Here is a 14,778-nt window from a genome sequence, read left to right on the forward strand (position 1 = left end):
CACCTTTTCCTGAGCTAAAATTAATTTTAATTTGTTTTGGAAACTTGACATATTGGTGTAGTATACATGATTGTGATCAGCAGGCTTTTTTTATTTGGGGCGTAGAACCACTGCGTCCATTGAGTTTAACTCTTGTGGTATACCCCTGATTATTCTTAACTATGTATTCGCATCTTGTAGGTTGATCACTATTTGTCAAGTAAACAACCCAAGACGCGTCTTTTCCCAGTCTGGTATAATTGAGTTAATAAAACCCACTACCTTTCCAGGATTTGCAGTCCAAATATCTCCAGTTTGCATAAAGCCAGAAGAAGCAGAGAGCATTGGAATGTCCCGTGTAAGTAAATAATTTTCATGAAACAATAATTCCTAGTAGTTGAAAATATCTGTGTGGTTTTTCTAAGGATTCATTCTACAACAAGATTCTATAGTTGGTTGAAGATCAGAACGGTCCATCCGTTTGATTCTCTGATGAGACTCCGGTCTATCAGCTATCAGAACGATCCGTTCGTTTGATTTTTTATAGTCGACGCGATTTGTTCGCTTGACTTTCCTAGATGGGACTCCGGTCCATTTATAATCAGAACGATCCGTTCGTTTGATTCAGAAAGATGGAGCTTAAAAGTTCATCGATTTCCAGAGCGATCCGTTCGTATGGAAAAGAGAATATTGTGAATCAACCGTTTCTATGGGAATCTAGTTGTTTGATAAATAGTAATGATTCGAAGAAAAATGATTACTGATATGTTCAGTTAATAAACAGATTCGCATTCGACTTATGTTAAGAACTATGGTTATATAATTGAACATTTCAGTTGGACTTCAATATTTCACTATTTGTGGAAAATGGCGATGGTGGGCGGAGCTCGGTGGTCTTGTGGCTACCGCTTCTGCCTTATAAGCAGGAGGTCGTGGGTTCAATTCCAGGCTTCCCCTTCCCCTCCCCTTCCCCTTCCTCAGCATTCACAAGGACGTGGTCAGGACAGATCTCGACTATTGGAGAGTGCATTGCTTCCATCTAAGGGTCTGTCTCATTTGGAGAATTAAACTGAAATTAAACTTAAAAGTGACATTTCAATAATAATCAAATAACCCTGCTCGCAGAGCAAGATTACTTTTGACAGATATCGAATCATTTTCCATCGATGTCCTATTGGAATTGCTGGGTAGCACCAGCCATTCTTATAACGGGGTGATTTTTTAATTTTCGAACTGTCACTTTTAAGTTTAATTCTCCAAATGAGACAGACCCTAAGAGATAGTGATTAGTCCCAAATCAATATCTGTGGTAACGGATGAAAGTGCTGCTACTCTCATAAGGGTATCTGACGTTTGATCATCTTTCTCCTGCACGCGCACGGAAGAGATAGGATTTGTTTTCATACGGAAACGCTTCCGAAGCGAAAATAAACCCTATCCCGCCTGTGCGCGTGCAAGAGAAAGGTGATAAACGTCAGATAGCCTTATACATTAGTCTTGGCTTGTACCACCTACGTCATTTCGATTCCGTCAAATGATATTCAATCCTTACGAGAAGTTGGATCATATGAAAACAAATCCTATGCTTTCCGTGCGCGTGCAAGAGAAAGATGATTAAACGTCAGATAGCCTTATAATATTGAAAATAGTTTTCACTGGAAAACTCAGCTGTTCGGCCACATTGAGAGTTGACGTAAAGTCAATGTCAACTTCTCTCCCCGAAAAGCCAAGATAGCTGTGTGGTGTCGGCAGCCAGTTATCTGGCTAAGAATAACGCTACGTATTGCCTGTTCCGGTGGTAGAAGTCCACCATACAGGTGACCCCAAATTCTTGGTGTGATGCGGCTTTATGCTTACCGTGCCTACGAATGAATGGTTAGGGGTGTCTAAAAAGAACCTAACCGCTAACGGAGCCTGTGAAGCACCAGGGCACCCTTCACAGTATCTAGCCCTTACTGCGCTAACCGGAGCTATGGCGTAGTTGACTTTTTGCTTCTCCGAAATAATCGGCTACTCTTATTCAATCTCAACTTGAGATTAAATAAGGGTGGGATTATGAGCATGTTTTTATTTAGTTTTTCAACAAATTGTCACCTATATGGATTCGCTTTATGCGTTATACACATTGTACTCTGTGTTTCGTCTTTGACTTTCTTGATAAGATACCAATTTGGTTTCATCGTTGCTGTTCATATTAATGCTGAAGTTGTGGAGTGCATTATCTTAATTTGCAATGGCTTCAGTTAAGATAGCTCAAATCAATCTTTAGCATAAAAGAACAGCATCGATTAATCTTTGTAGACTTATGCAAAATGGCAAATGCCAAGTGGCTTTGGTGCAGGAACCCTATTTTCGCAAGGGTAGCTTCTACCTAGGTAACCTAGTGAACCCGGTTTTTGCTGCTTTCAGTAAAGAAATGGCAAACTCTCGATCAATGCCGCGTGCATGTGTGCTTGTTAACAATGCTATTGTTGCTACACTTATCTCTGAACTAACAACCAGAGATGTATGTGCTGTAGACTGGCCCAGGATACAAAAGGTCGTCCGATTCTACGGGGCACCCCCCAGGATTTTACCTTTGGGTAAGAAAATCATTCTCTGAAAATTTCAGCCTGATCGGTTATTGCATAAGCTGGCGCAAATGATTTGAAGTTAATATGGGGGTTTCAACCGAAATATATGGGAAAATACACCTCTGTTACTATTTCGTACAAGAAATTGGATGGAAAAGCCCGTTTGAGCCCAGATTTGCAGGAAATTAAGGTAACATGCCAATGAACAATTCCACATAAAATTCTACTCTGATTAAATAAACTTTAAATTAGTTTTTGGCTGATTTATTTGGAGTTGGGTTGAGCACTTTGAAATTCATTAATTGCCTTGAAAACAAGCGCATGTAATCGAAGGTAGCTGCGATATGTGTTGTGGCGCGCATGCAGTTACTTATGTTTCAGTGCGCGCGAAATCACGCATCGCAGGCACCTTTGATTGCATGCGTATGTTTTCATGGCAATTAATGAATTTCAAAGTGCTCAACCCAACTCCAAATAAATCAGCCAAAAACTGTCGATTTTTTTTATGTCGAATTGTTCATGGGCATGTGAACTTCATTTCCTGCAAATCTTGGCTCAATCGGGCTCTTCCATCCAATTTCCTGTACGAAATAGTAACAGAGGTGTATTTTCCCATATATTTCGGCTGGAGCCCCCATTATTTATTATTTATTCAGACTAAGGCCGAAGTGGCCTGTGCGGTATATAAGAGTCTTCTCCATTCGGCTCGGTCCATGGCTACACGTCGCCAACCACGCAGTCTACGGAGGGTCCGCAAGTCATCTTCCACCTGATCGATCCACCTTGCCCGCTGCGCACCTCGCCTCCTTGTGCCCGTCGGATCGTTGTCGAGAACCATTTTCACCGGGTTACTGTCCGACATTCTGGCTACGTGCCCGGACCATCGCAGTCGTCCGATTTTCGCGGTGTGAACGATGGATGGTTCTCCCAATAGCTGATGCAATTCGTGGTTCATTCGCCTCCTCCACGTACCGTCCGCCATCTGCACCCCACCATAGATGGTACGCAGCACTTTCCTTTCGAAAACTCCAAGTGCGCGTTGGTCCTCCACGAGCATCGTCCAGGTCTCGTGTCCGTAGAGGACTACCGGTCTAATTAGCGTTTTGTAGATTGTCAGTTTGGTACGGCGGCGAACTCTATTCGATCGGAGCGTCTTGCGGAGTCCAAAGTACGTACGATTTCCAGCCACTATGCGTCTCCGAATTTCTCTGCTGGTGTCATTTTCGGCAGTCACCAGTGAGCCCAAGTACACAAATTCTTCTACCACCTCGATTTCGTCACCACCAATGCAAACTCGCGGTGGGTGGCTCACATTGTCTTCTCTTGAACCTCTGCCTATCATGTACTTCGTCTTCGACGTGTTGATGACAAGTCCGATCCGCTTGGCTTCCCTCTTCAGTCTGATGTAGGCTTCCTCCATCTTCTCAAAGTTACGTGCCATAATATCTATGTCGTCGGCGAAACCAAATAGCTGGACGGACTTATTGAAAATTGTACCACTCGTGTTAATCCCTGCTCTTCGTATTACCCTTCCAAAGCGATGTTGAATAGCAAACACGAAAGACCATCACCTTGCCGTAACCCTCTGCGGGTTTCGAAGGGACTCGAGAATGCCCCTGAAACTCGAACTACGCACATCACCCGATCCATCGTCGCTTTGATCAACCGTGTCAGTTTATCCGGAAAACCGTGTTCGTGCATTAGCTGCCATAGCTGGTCCCGATCGATTGTATCATATGCGGCTTTGAAGTCGATGAATAGATGATGTGTGGGCACGTTGTATTCGCGGCATTTCTGCAGTACTTGGCGAATGGCGAACACCTGGTCCGTGGTGGAGCGTTCGCCCATAAAACCCGCCTGGTACTGCCCCACGAACTCCCTTGCAGTTGGTGCTAGTCGACGGCATAAAATTTGGGAGAGTACCTTGTAGGCGGCGTTCAGCAATGTGATTGCGCGGTAGTTGCTACAATCCAGCTTATCGCCCTTTTTGTAGATGGGACACACGACACCTTCCATCCACTCCTGCGGCAAAACTTCCTCCTCCCAAATCTTGGTAATGACCCAGTGCAGCGCTCTAGCCAGTGCCTCACCACCGTGTTTAAATAGCTCTCCTGGTAGTTGGTCAACCCCAGGGGCTTTGTTGTTCTTCAGCCGGCCAATCTCCGGATCCGGAGCCGGTAGAATTATGTCCTGCGCGCGTTCTCCCAGGTCCATCACCACAGTGATGAACTCTTTAGATATTAAGAAAAATCACTTAAATAAAGATTAAAAAAAAAAAAAAAAAAAAATGGTCCATCACCATACCGCCATCTTCGTCTGCCACATCGCCATTCAGGTGCTCTTCGTAGTGCTGCCGCCACCTTTGGATCACCTCACGCTCGTTCGTAAGAAGGTTCCCGTTTATGTCCTTACACATATCAGGCTGTGGCACGTGGCCCTTACGTGAACGGTTCAACTTCTCATAGAACTTTCGTGTGTTATTAGCGCGGTACAGTTGCTCCGTTTCTTCACGGTCTCCACGGTCTCCAGCAGGAAGCGCTTTTTCCTCCGGAAAGTCGAGTTTTGTCTGTTCCGCGCCTGTTTATATCGTGCCTCGTTCGCCCTCGTGCGGTGTTGCAGCAATCTCGCCCATGCTGCATTCTTCTCTTCCACTAACTGCTCACATTCGCCGTCATACCAGTCGTTTCTCTGATCCGGGGGCACCGTCCCTAGTGCAGCGGTTGCGGTGCTTCCAATGGCGGATCGAATATCTCTCCAGCCATCTTCAAGAGACGCTGCGCCTAGCTGCTCTTCCGTTGGAAGTGCCACTTCCAGCTGCTGCGCGTATTCTTGGGCTAGTCTACCGTCTTGTAGTCGCCCAATGTTAAGCCGCGGCGTCCGACTTCGACGCGTGTTGTACACCGTCGAGAGTTTTGAGCGCAGGCATACTGCAACGAGGTAGTGGTCGGATTCAATATTCGCACTGCGGTAAGTGCGGACATTCGTGATGTCGGAGAAGAATTTACCGTCGATTAGAACGTGATCGATTTGGTTTTCCGTTTCTTGGTTAGGTGATCTCCATGTGGCCTTGTGGATATTTTTGCGGGGAAAGAAGGTGCTTCGGACTACCATTCCGCGGGAGGCTGCGAAGTTTATGCATCGTTGGCCGTTGTCATTCGATACGGTGTGCAGACTATCCGGTCCGATGACCGGTCTATACATTTCCTCCCTTCCTACCTGTGCGTTCATGTCACCGATGACGATTTTAACGTCCCGCAGTGGGCATCCATCGTATGTCTGCTCCAGCTGTGCGTAGAACGCTTCTTTCTGGAACCCCCATATTAACTTCAAATCATTTGCGCCAGCTTATGCAATAACCGATCAGGCTGAAATTTTCAGAGAATGATTTTCTTACCTAAAGGCAAAATCCTGGAGGGTGCCCCGTAGAATCCGACGACTTTTTTTCTCCCCATACTAGGCTGGGCCACTCTAATGTGCTGTCACAATTGATGCAACTGGCGGAACCCCCGTCAGGAAATACGTCTATTGTTCGGTTTATTTACCACATGATGAACCATCCCCTACGGATGCTTTCAAACGAGTTGTCATATATTGCACTTCAAAAGGCCTTCCGCTAATTGTCGGCAGTGATGCTAATGCTCATCACATCATCTGGGGTAGCTCGGATATCAATCTGAGAGGCTCCAGCTTGATGGAATACTTAAGTAGTACCGAACTTAGTTTACTTTACATAGGCAATCGCCCAACCTTTATGGTATCTAATAGAGCAGAAGTGTTAGACATAACCCTTTGCTCCAATAGAATCAGTCACGAATTGACTAATTGGCATGTGTCAGATGAGGAATCGATATCTGACCATCGCTACATCTACTTTGATCATTTGAATGTTACTTCGCAGACCTTGCGTTTTAGAAATCCCCGTTCAACAAACTGGGATCTTTACACAGAGTTGCTCTCTACCAAATTTCATGGATATCTACCTTCTATAGAAACTCCTACCGACTTGGATGATGCAGTTGATACTACAACGTTGCACATCGTGGAAGCTTTCGAAGAAGCTTGCCCTTTACGTTCTGTAAAAACCTCAAGAGGAACCCCTTGGTGGAATTCCGATTTGGCTAAGCTAAGGAAGCAGTGCAGAAGGAGTTGGAACAGACGCCATTCAGCAGGGACGGATTCTTTCAAGTTGGCTCGCAAAGCTTACAAGAAGGCTCTACGATCTGCTGAACGATCCGGCTGGAAAAACCTTTGTGCAAATGTTTCCAATTTGAGTGAAGCCAGTCGATTGAATAAAATTCTTGCGAGATCCAAGGATTTCCAAGTTGGCGAAATTCGCAAGCCAAATGGTGACTACACTTCTTCTGATGAAGAATCGTTAGAGCACTTATTTGATACGCACTTCCCTAGATGTGTCGATATAACATCTTCGGATGATCCTGATGTCTTTTCAAGTAGCTATGGGTCTTGGGCTCAAGCACGTAGAATCATAACTACTGAATCAATTCAATGGGCACTTAACAGTTTTGCTCCCTACAAATCTCCAGGGGAGGATGGGATTTATCCCGTTCTACTTCAGAGAAGTTTTGAATACATCAAACATGTTTTGAAAAAGCTTTTAGTATGCAGTTTTGCTACTGGGTATATTCCCATATCCTGGCGGGATGTCACTGTAAAGTTTATCCCAAAAGGAGGACGTGCTTCGTATGAAGAAGCAAAGAGTTTTAGACCCATCAGTCTGACCTCATTTCTTCTGAAATGCTTAGAACGTATTATCGATCATCACATTCGTGATGACTGTTTGGCAAACATACCTCTCCATGTTAATCAACATGCTTACCAATCTGGAAAGTCCACCGTGACTCTTCTACACAAGGTTGTGTAAGATATCGAGAAAGCATTCGCTCAAAAGCAATCGTGCTTGGGTGCTTTCTTAGATATTGAAGGTGCTTTCGACAACGTGTCTTTCGATGCAATATTGGAAGCCGCACGTTGTCATGGGCTACCTAATATTATTACCAAATGGATTCACCAGATGCTTAAAAACCGACATCTCTACTCGACATTACGCCAAGCAGCGATTAGGAAATTAAGTGTCTGCGGATACCCTCAAGGGGGAGTATTACAGGGGTTAGGCAAAATGATTGAGATAGGCAAAATTTGGCCCAAATTCAAATCCTTATAAATTTTTGAAAAATTGATGAAATTGGACAAAACCGGAAGCATTCGACGGCAAATTTAGTCAAGATTTAGGAACATGTACGGTCACGAATACTGGCCACCGGACACCGGAGATGTTCCGGATTTTTGGAGGCCATGTCAAAAACACATTTTTTTTGCCGCTCGTATTTTTGTGTGGTTTGAAGTTACATCGATGAACATTATTTTCCTAGAAACTAGATCTTATTGAAAATTGAATGCGGGCTGTTGCGCTAAGATCCGTTGAAAAACATCCGAGATATGGCCATTTCAGTAAACCTGGTTCCGGATACTATGGTCAATTATGTGTATCCTTCCAATCACGTATATATTATCCGGTACCATATCAATATTGGTATCAAACTTCAAGATTTTTCATGGAGATGCTTCAGGAAGCATATGCAGGACGATCAGTTGCCCTGACCACTCTGTAGTAGGTTCCAGGTGCCCCGGGGGAAGTGGCCAATTTGAAAAACGTTCAGAACCCTATCAATATGGGTATCAAACTTCAAGATTTTGACGTAGGACTTACGTCTCTCTTTACTATACCGGGTGTCATTTCAAAATTTCTAAATCGGCCGCGTTACGCTGTGTTGAAAGATTTCAAACGTTAATAGCTTTTACCCTAGTGAACAGATTTCTGCAGTATACCCCTCAATCGACAGCTTTCAAGTATGCCTTTCATATTAATGCTTGATAATATCCGAAAACTTGTTTCAATAGGCCTAAAACTGTTTTCAAAGCAAAACATTGAATTCACGAAATCCTATAAATATGGGTACCGCATCATTCTTGCATCATTCCATTACCACGTTCTGATTGGTGCAGACGTTAACGAATGAGCTCACGCTAGGTCTGCTAAGAAGGCATAAAATAGCGCAGCGCGAATTTTTCCTCTCAATCTGACCGAAACAGGCAAAGCAATAACACAGCGCATCGTCGGAATTTTTGAACGGTTGCATCATCGTCTCAGCCACGCATTCGCAAACCTAAGCCTTTTTATGAGCAAGGCAGAATCGTCAGCATTCTCAGGTCAGCATCATCGGCATTTTCAGCCCGGCATTGTCGAGAAGCCAACAGTAAGCGCGGCACGGCGGTGTGTGACGATAGAGTGTCGACGACAACACTACTGATCAAGTTTTCTCGGCCGATGGCAGCAGCGGTTAAGCGTTTGGTATTCCTGCAGACATCGATTCATAATGTTTTAAACAATCATAAACTCCCAGTTGAACCGCTCAAGAGGAAATTTACATCTAACATTGTGAATGGATCTTTTCAGAACCACTAATATACTTACTAAAGAGTTTTTCGCAATAGAATCATTTTGAAAATGTAGTACAATCAACTAATTAGAGAGCGTTTGCGTGACAATTTTATTAATTCGCGTTCATGGCGATGAATTGTTACAAAATTCTGTCTTCCTCGCTCACGACAAACGAAAATGCGTTTCTTATTCTAAGATTTCAACGAAAATTCTTGAAATTTCTCCATTAGAATTCTAAAAATTGTCACTGTTTTGAGTCTAAATATTTCAATTTAAAATTTGATTTATTTGTTGATGTGAATAGGTAAATAGCTACTGAATTTTGTGTAACTTTCAAACGTTGGTATAAAGCTTTTGAATATTCTTGGTTAACGTGATTTTGTGTTTCAGCAAATATACTCTAATACCACTATTACCACTCTAGCTAATTTGAAGAGTTAACGCGGTGTCAGTAAAGACAAGCAATGTAGTGAAGAGACATTGCGAGGGGTGCTTAAACGTATAATTCAATGGGCAACATAACATGTCGAAATAATGTGCTAGAAATCATCACATGATCCCATTTTGGAATCTTAGTTTAAAAATGAAATGTTGAAAAATGTAATTAACATTTCCAAAAATTGTAAAATTAGTGTAATATTTGCAATTATCGCACCCCTGGCAATCATTTTTAGGCGTTAGTAATCTTTGGTAACTCAAGATGGTGTGAATGTGCTGTCTGTTGCCCAATATATGGGGATTCTTGCTTGGTTGGTCAACGTAAAGGTAGAACCAACAAATGTTCTGCGATCTATTCATCAAAGAGGTGGAACATCGGCTTAAGTTGCAATGCTATAATGAAGAAATCATTAGCTTTATTGATCAATGTAAAGGAGCCATCAGCTGATTTACAATGGTATTATTCATCGAAAAGGCGGAGCTTCGGCGGATTTCCTATGCTATAGTTCATCTTTTTTTGGCAATTATGGCATTGAAAATACTTCGAATGTCCGATATATAATTATTTTGATGATGATGATGATGATGGTCCCGCCACATACCCCTACAAAGGTTTGAGCTGGACGAGTTATCTTTAAGATAATTAAATAAGATCAATGTAATCGGTTTTGATATAAAATCCAAAATAAAATTCCATACTGTACAGCAAAAATAAATTGGTAAAATGAACTAAAGAACTACACCTAGAATTTTTGTAATCAACAGTAGTGATACATGGAGCTCATCAAAAGCTAAACTTGTGAAACCTCTCGCACAGATTTCAAAAGCTCCGCCAAACATCGCGTTCTTTTCACAAACCAATATCACAATCTAAAACTCACATGTATCTGAACATGGATCATTAGGTTCGACAACCAAACATCAAAACTTGTGTAACCGCTCCGTCGATAACAAAAGTTTCGGAACAACCGCGAGTACAAAATAATCTACCAGAAGGCTTACTACTAATTCAAGAGCATGATTCAACAGTTCGAAATATGCAAGTTTTTAAATAAATTCAAAATCATTCATATCTGTAATCCGCGCGCGATGCTCAAACTTTTGTAGACTACACAAAGAAAGGTTCAAAAATAAACTACGTCAATAAATTAAAATCCATCATCATCATCGAGGCGAACGTTAGCTTATTAATGCCTCAATAAATAATAAAAATAAAAAGGGTCCATAAAATCATCCGTTGTTAAAAAATTCGGCAAGATATATGTGTTAACGGGTAAAATAATGTTGGGTAGCTGTACAAAAGGCAGCTTTGACGTGTGAAATACATTGTCTCTTAAACTGTGTTAGCGTGACTGCACGTTTGATGTGTGAAGGCATCGAATTGAAAACATTTATACCTTTAAAAAACAAAGAGTTTTGTGAAGCGCCATACAGAAAATAGGGTGTTCTCACATTATCCGCGTGTCTAGTATTATAACTATGAATATAACTTCCTCTTTCAATTCGATCACACAAATATCGAGGCAGCAGCAAGTATGTAAAAAGATAATTCTCGCTTAACTTTTCAAAAGGACCTAAGTAACATTTTTTCATGAATTAATTTGAGTACTGCAATCAAGAGCTTTCATGTTGTTCTGTTGATTGCGCTATTAAAATTAATTCATGAAAAAAATGTTACTTAGGTCCTTTTGAAAAGTTAAGCGAGAATTATCTTTTTACATACTTTCATCAATGACAAAAAAATCAACATTAGATGAAAAATCGATTGATAGCTTTCCATTTTGATATTTTTTCTCTAGATTGGTAACGAAACGTGTAATAATGCTGAGCAAAATATGTATTTTTACATGCATGGTCAAACCAAGTCCTACGTCCACTTTCGGTTATGTCACAGACATTACCCACTGTTAGTTTTTCATGGAGATACTTCAGGAAGCACATTCAGGACGATCAGTTGCTCTGACCACTCTGTAGTAGATTCCAGGTGCCCCGGGGGAAGTGGCCAATTTGAAAAACGTTCAGAACCCTATCAATATGGGTATCAAACTTCAAGATTTTTCATGGAGATACTTCAGGAAGCACATTCAGGACGATCAGTTGCCCTGACCACTCTATAGTAGATTCCAGGTGCCCCGGGGGAAATGACCAATTTGAAAACCGTTCAGAACCCTATCAATATGGGTATCGAACTTCAAGATTTTTCATGGAGATGCTTCAGAAAGCATATTCAGGACGATCAGTTTCCCTGACCACTCTGTAGTAGGTTCCAGGTGCCCCGGGGGAAGTGGCCAATTTGAAAAACGTTCAGAACCCTATCAATATGGGTACTAAACTTCAAGATTTTTCTAGGTGATACCTTTAAATGCATTTTAGAACCAGCAGCAGTCATGACCACTCTGTAGTAGGTTCCAGGTGTCCTGGGGAAGTGGCCAATTTGCAAAATGTTCGAAATCATATCAAAATGAGCATCAAAGTTCAAGGTTTTTCATGGAGATGCTTTTGGATTCTCCTGTCGAATAGATTTCGCCGCAGCAAGAAGTTGACCATCTACAAAACGCTCATTAGACTGGTCTGCCTCTATGGCCACGAAAGTTGGATGTTGCTGGCGAAGGACCAACACGCCCTTGGAGTTTCCGAATGGAAGGTGTTGCTGACCATCTATGGTGGGGTGCAGATGGAAGACAATGGAGGTGGTGGTGGAGGTCAATGAACCACGAGTTGTAACTGTTAGGAGAACTACCACATGGTACAATTTTGGCGGTTACGATGGGCCGGGCATGTAGCCAGAATGTCAGACGATAACCCGATTGAGATGGTCGATCCCCCGTGACCGCATCGCGCTTATTCTTGTACCGGTCGGATCATAATCGAGCACCATCTCAATCGGGTTGTCGTCTGACATTCTCGCTACATGCCCGGCCCACCGTAACCGCCAAAATTGTACCATGTGGTAGTTCTCCTAACAGTTACAACTCGTGGTTCATTGGCCTCCACCACCACCTCCATTGGCTTCCATCTGCACCCCACCATAAATAGTCCGCAATACCTTCCATTCGGAAACTCCAAGGGCGCGTTGGTCCTTCGCCAGCAACATCCAACTTTCGTGGCCATAGAGGCAGACCAGTCTAATGAGCGTTTTGTAGATGGTCAACTTCGTGCTGCGGCGAACTCTATTCGACAGGAGAGTCCAAAAGCATCTCCATGAAAAACCTTGAACTTTGATGCTCATTTTGATATGGTTTCGAACATTTTGCAAATTGGCCACTTCCCCAGGACACCTGGAACCTACTACAGAGTGGTCATGACAGCTGCTGGTTCTAAAATGCATTTAAAAGTATCACCTCGAAAAATCTTGAAGTTTGATACCCATATTGATTGGGTTCTGAACGTTTTTCAAATTGGCCACTTCCCCCGGGGCACCTGGAACCTACCACAGAGTGGTCAGGGCAACTGATCGTCCTGAATATGCTTCCTGAAGCATCTCCATGAAAAATCTTGAAGTTTGATACCCATATTGATAGGGTTCTGAACGTTTTTCAAATTGGCCACTTCCCCCGGGGCACCTGGAACCTACTACAGAGTGGTCAGAGGAACTGACTATCCTGAATATGCTTCCTGAAGCATCTCCATGAAAAATCTTGAAGTTTGATACCCATATTGATAGGGTTCTGAACGTTTTTCAAATTGGCCACTTCCCCCGGGGCACCTGGAACCTACTACAGAGTGGTCAGGGCAACTGATCGTCCTGCATATGCTTCCTGAAGCATCTCCATGAAAAATCTTGAAGTTTGATACCAATATTGATATGGTACCGGATAATATATACGTGATTGGAAGGATACACATAATTGACCATAGTATCCGGAACCAGGTTTACTGAAATGGCCATATCTCGGATGTTTTTCAACGGATCTTAGCGCAACAGCCCGCATTCAATTTTCAATAAGATCTAGTTTCTAGGAAAATAATGTTTATCGATGTAACTTCAAACCACACAAAAATACGAGCGGCAGAAAAAATGTGTTTTTGACATGGCCTCCGAAAATCCGGAACATCTCCGGTGTCCGGTGGCCAGTATTCGTGACCGCACATGTTCCTAAATCTTGATTAAATTTGCCGTCGAATGCTTCCGGTTTTGTCCAATTTCATCAATTTTTCAATAAGTTAGAAGGATTTGAATTTGGGCCAAATTTTGCCTATCTCAATCATTTTGCCTAACCCCTGTATCTCCACTTTTGTGGAATCTCGTTGCAGATACGCTATTGAGGTTACTCAATAATGGCGGTTTTCCTACCTATGGATTTGCCGACGACTATCTTACATTGATAGTGGGTTTGTGCATTACTACCTTATTCGACCTGATGCAAAATGCTCTTCTGGTAGTTGAAAGTTGGTGTCGCCAATATGGCCTTTCAGTCAATCCGAATAAAACATCTATTGTTCTTTTCACAGAAAACGTAATCGTAATGGTATTCGTCCATTACATCTTTTTGGTTCTGAAATCAATGTAACTGATCAAGTAAAGTATGTGGGTCTAATTTTGGATTCAAAGCTTTCCTGGACTCCTAACATTCCTAACATTGAGTTCAGAATCAAAAAGGCGTGTATGGCTTTCGGCCAATGCCGACGAACCTTTGGTAAAACTTGGGGTCTTAAGCCCAAATATATCAAATGGATTTACACAACAGTTGTACGACCAATTTTGGCTTATGGATGTCTTGTGTGGTGGCAAAAGAGTGAAGTGAGGACAATTCAGTCTCAATTAGGCCACCTTCAAAGGGTGAGCCTGATGGCAATAACTGGTGCGTTCTCTTCAACTCCCACGGCTGCTCTCGAAGTTCTCTTCGACGTGGCCCCACTACACATACATCTCAAACAAGAAGCATTTTCTTGTACTTACCGACTATGGGTACTCGGTTTTATGGAAGAGAATCCTGTAAACCGCAGTTCTACACACACTTCGTTGTTACCGCTTATGGTTAATTGGGACAAAATTTTCCTTGCTCCAAGTGATCTCACACAAGTTAGTAGTTTTCCTTATAGGACATTTTCGACACAATTCCCCTCGCGGGTGTAAATATTCAATAAGACTAAGGAATCACTTGACACGGGAAAGCACAACAACTTTCCTGCAAGAGAATCAGCACTGTACTGGCGGGGACGGGAGTGCCAATGCACATGACGTACTGGCGCTTCTGGCACAGTAGTGCCATCATTCTGTCATTATCGTCATCATTACCAATCATACGCGAGGGATAAGAAGGTATCAGAGTAAACACCGAATAGGAACCTCACATCCCCCTTCCACTCAAAAAAAAAAAAAATCCA

The sequence above is a fragment of the Armigeres subalbatus genome, chromosome 1, assembly GCF_024139115.2.
Source record: "Armigeres subalbatus isolate Guangzhou_Male chromosome 1, GZ_Asu_2, whole genome shotgun sequence".
NCBI lineage: Eukaryota > Metazoa > Arthropoda > Insecta > Diptera > Culicidae > Armigeres > Armigeres subalbatus.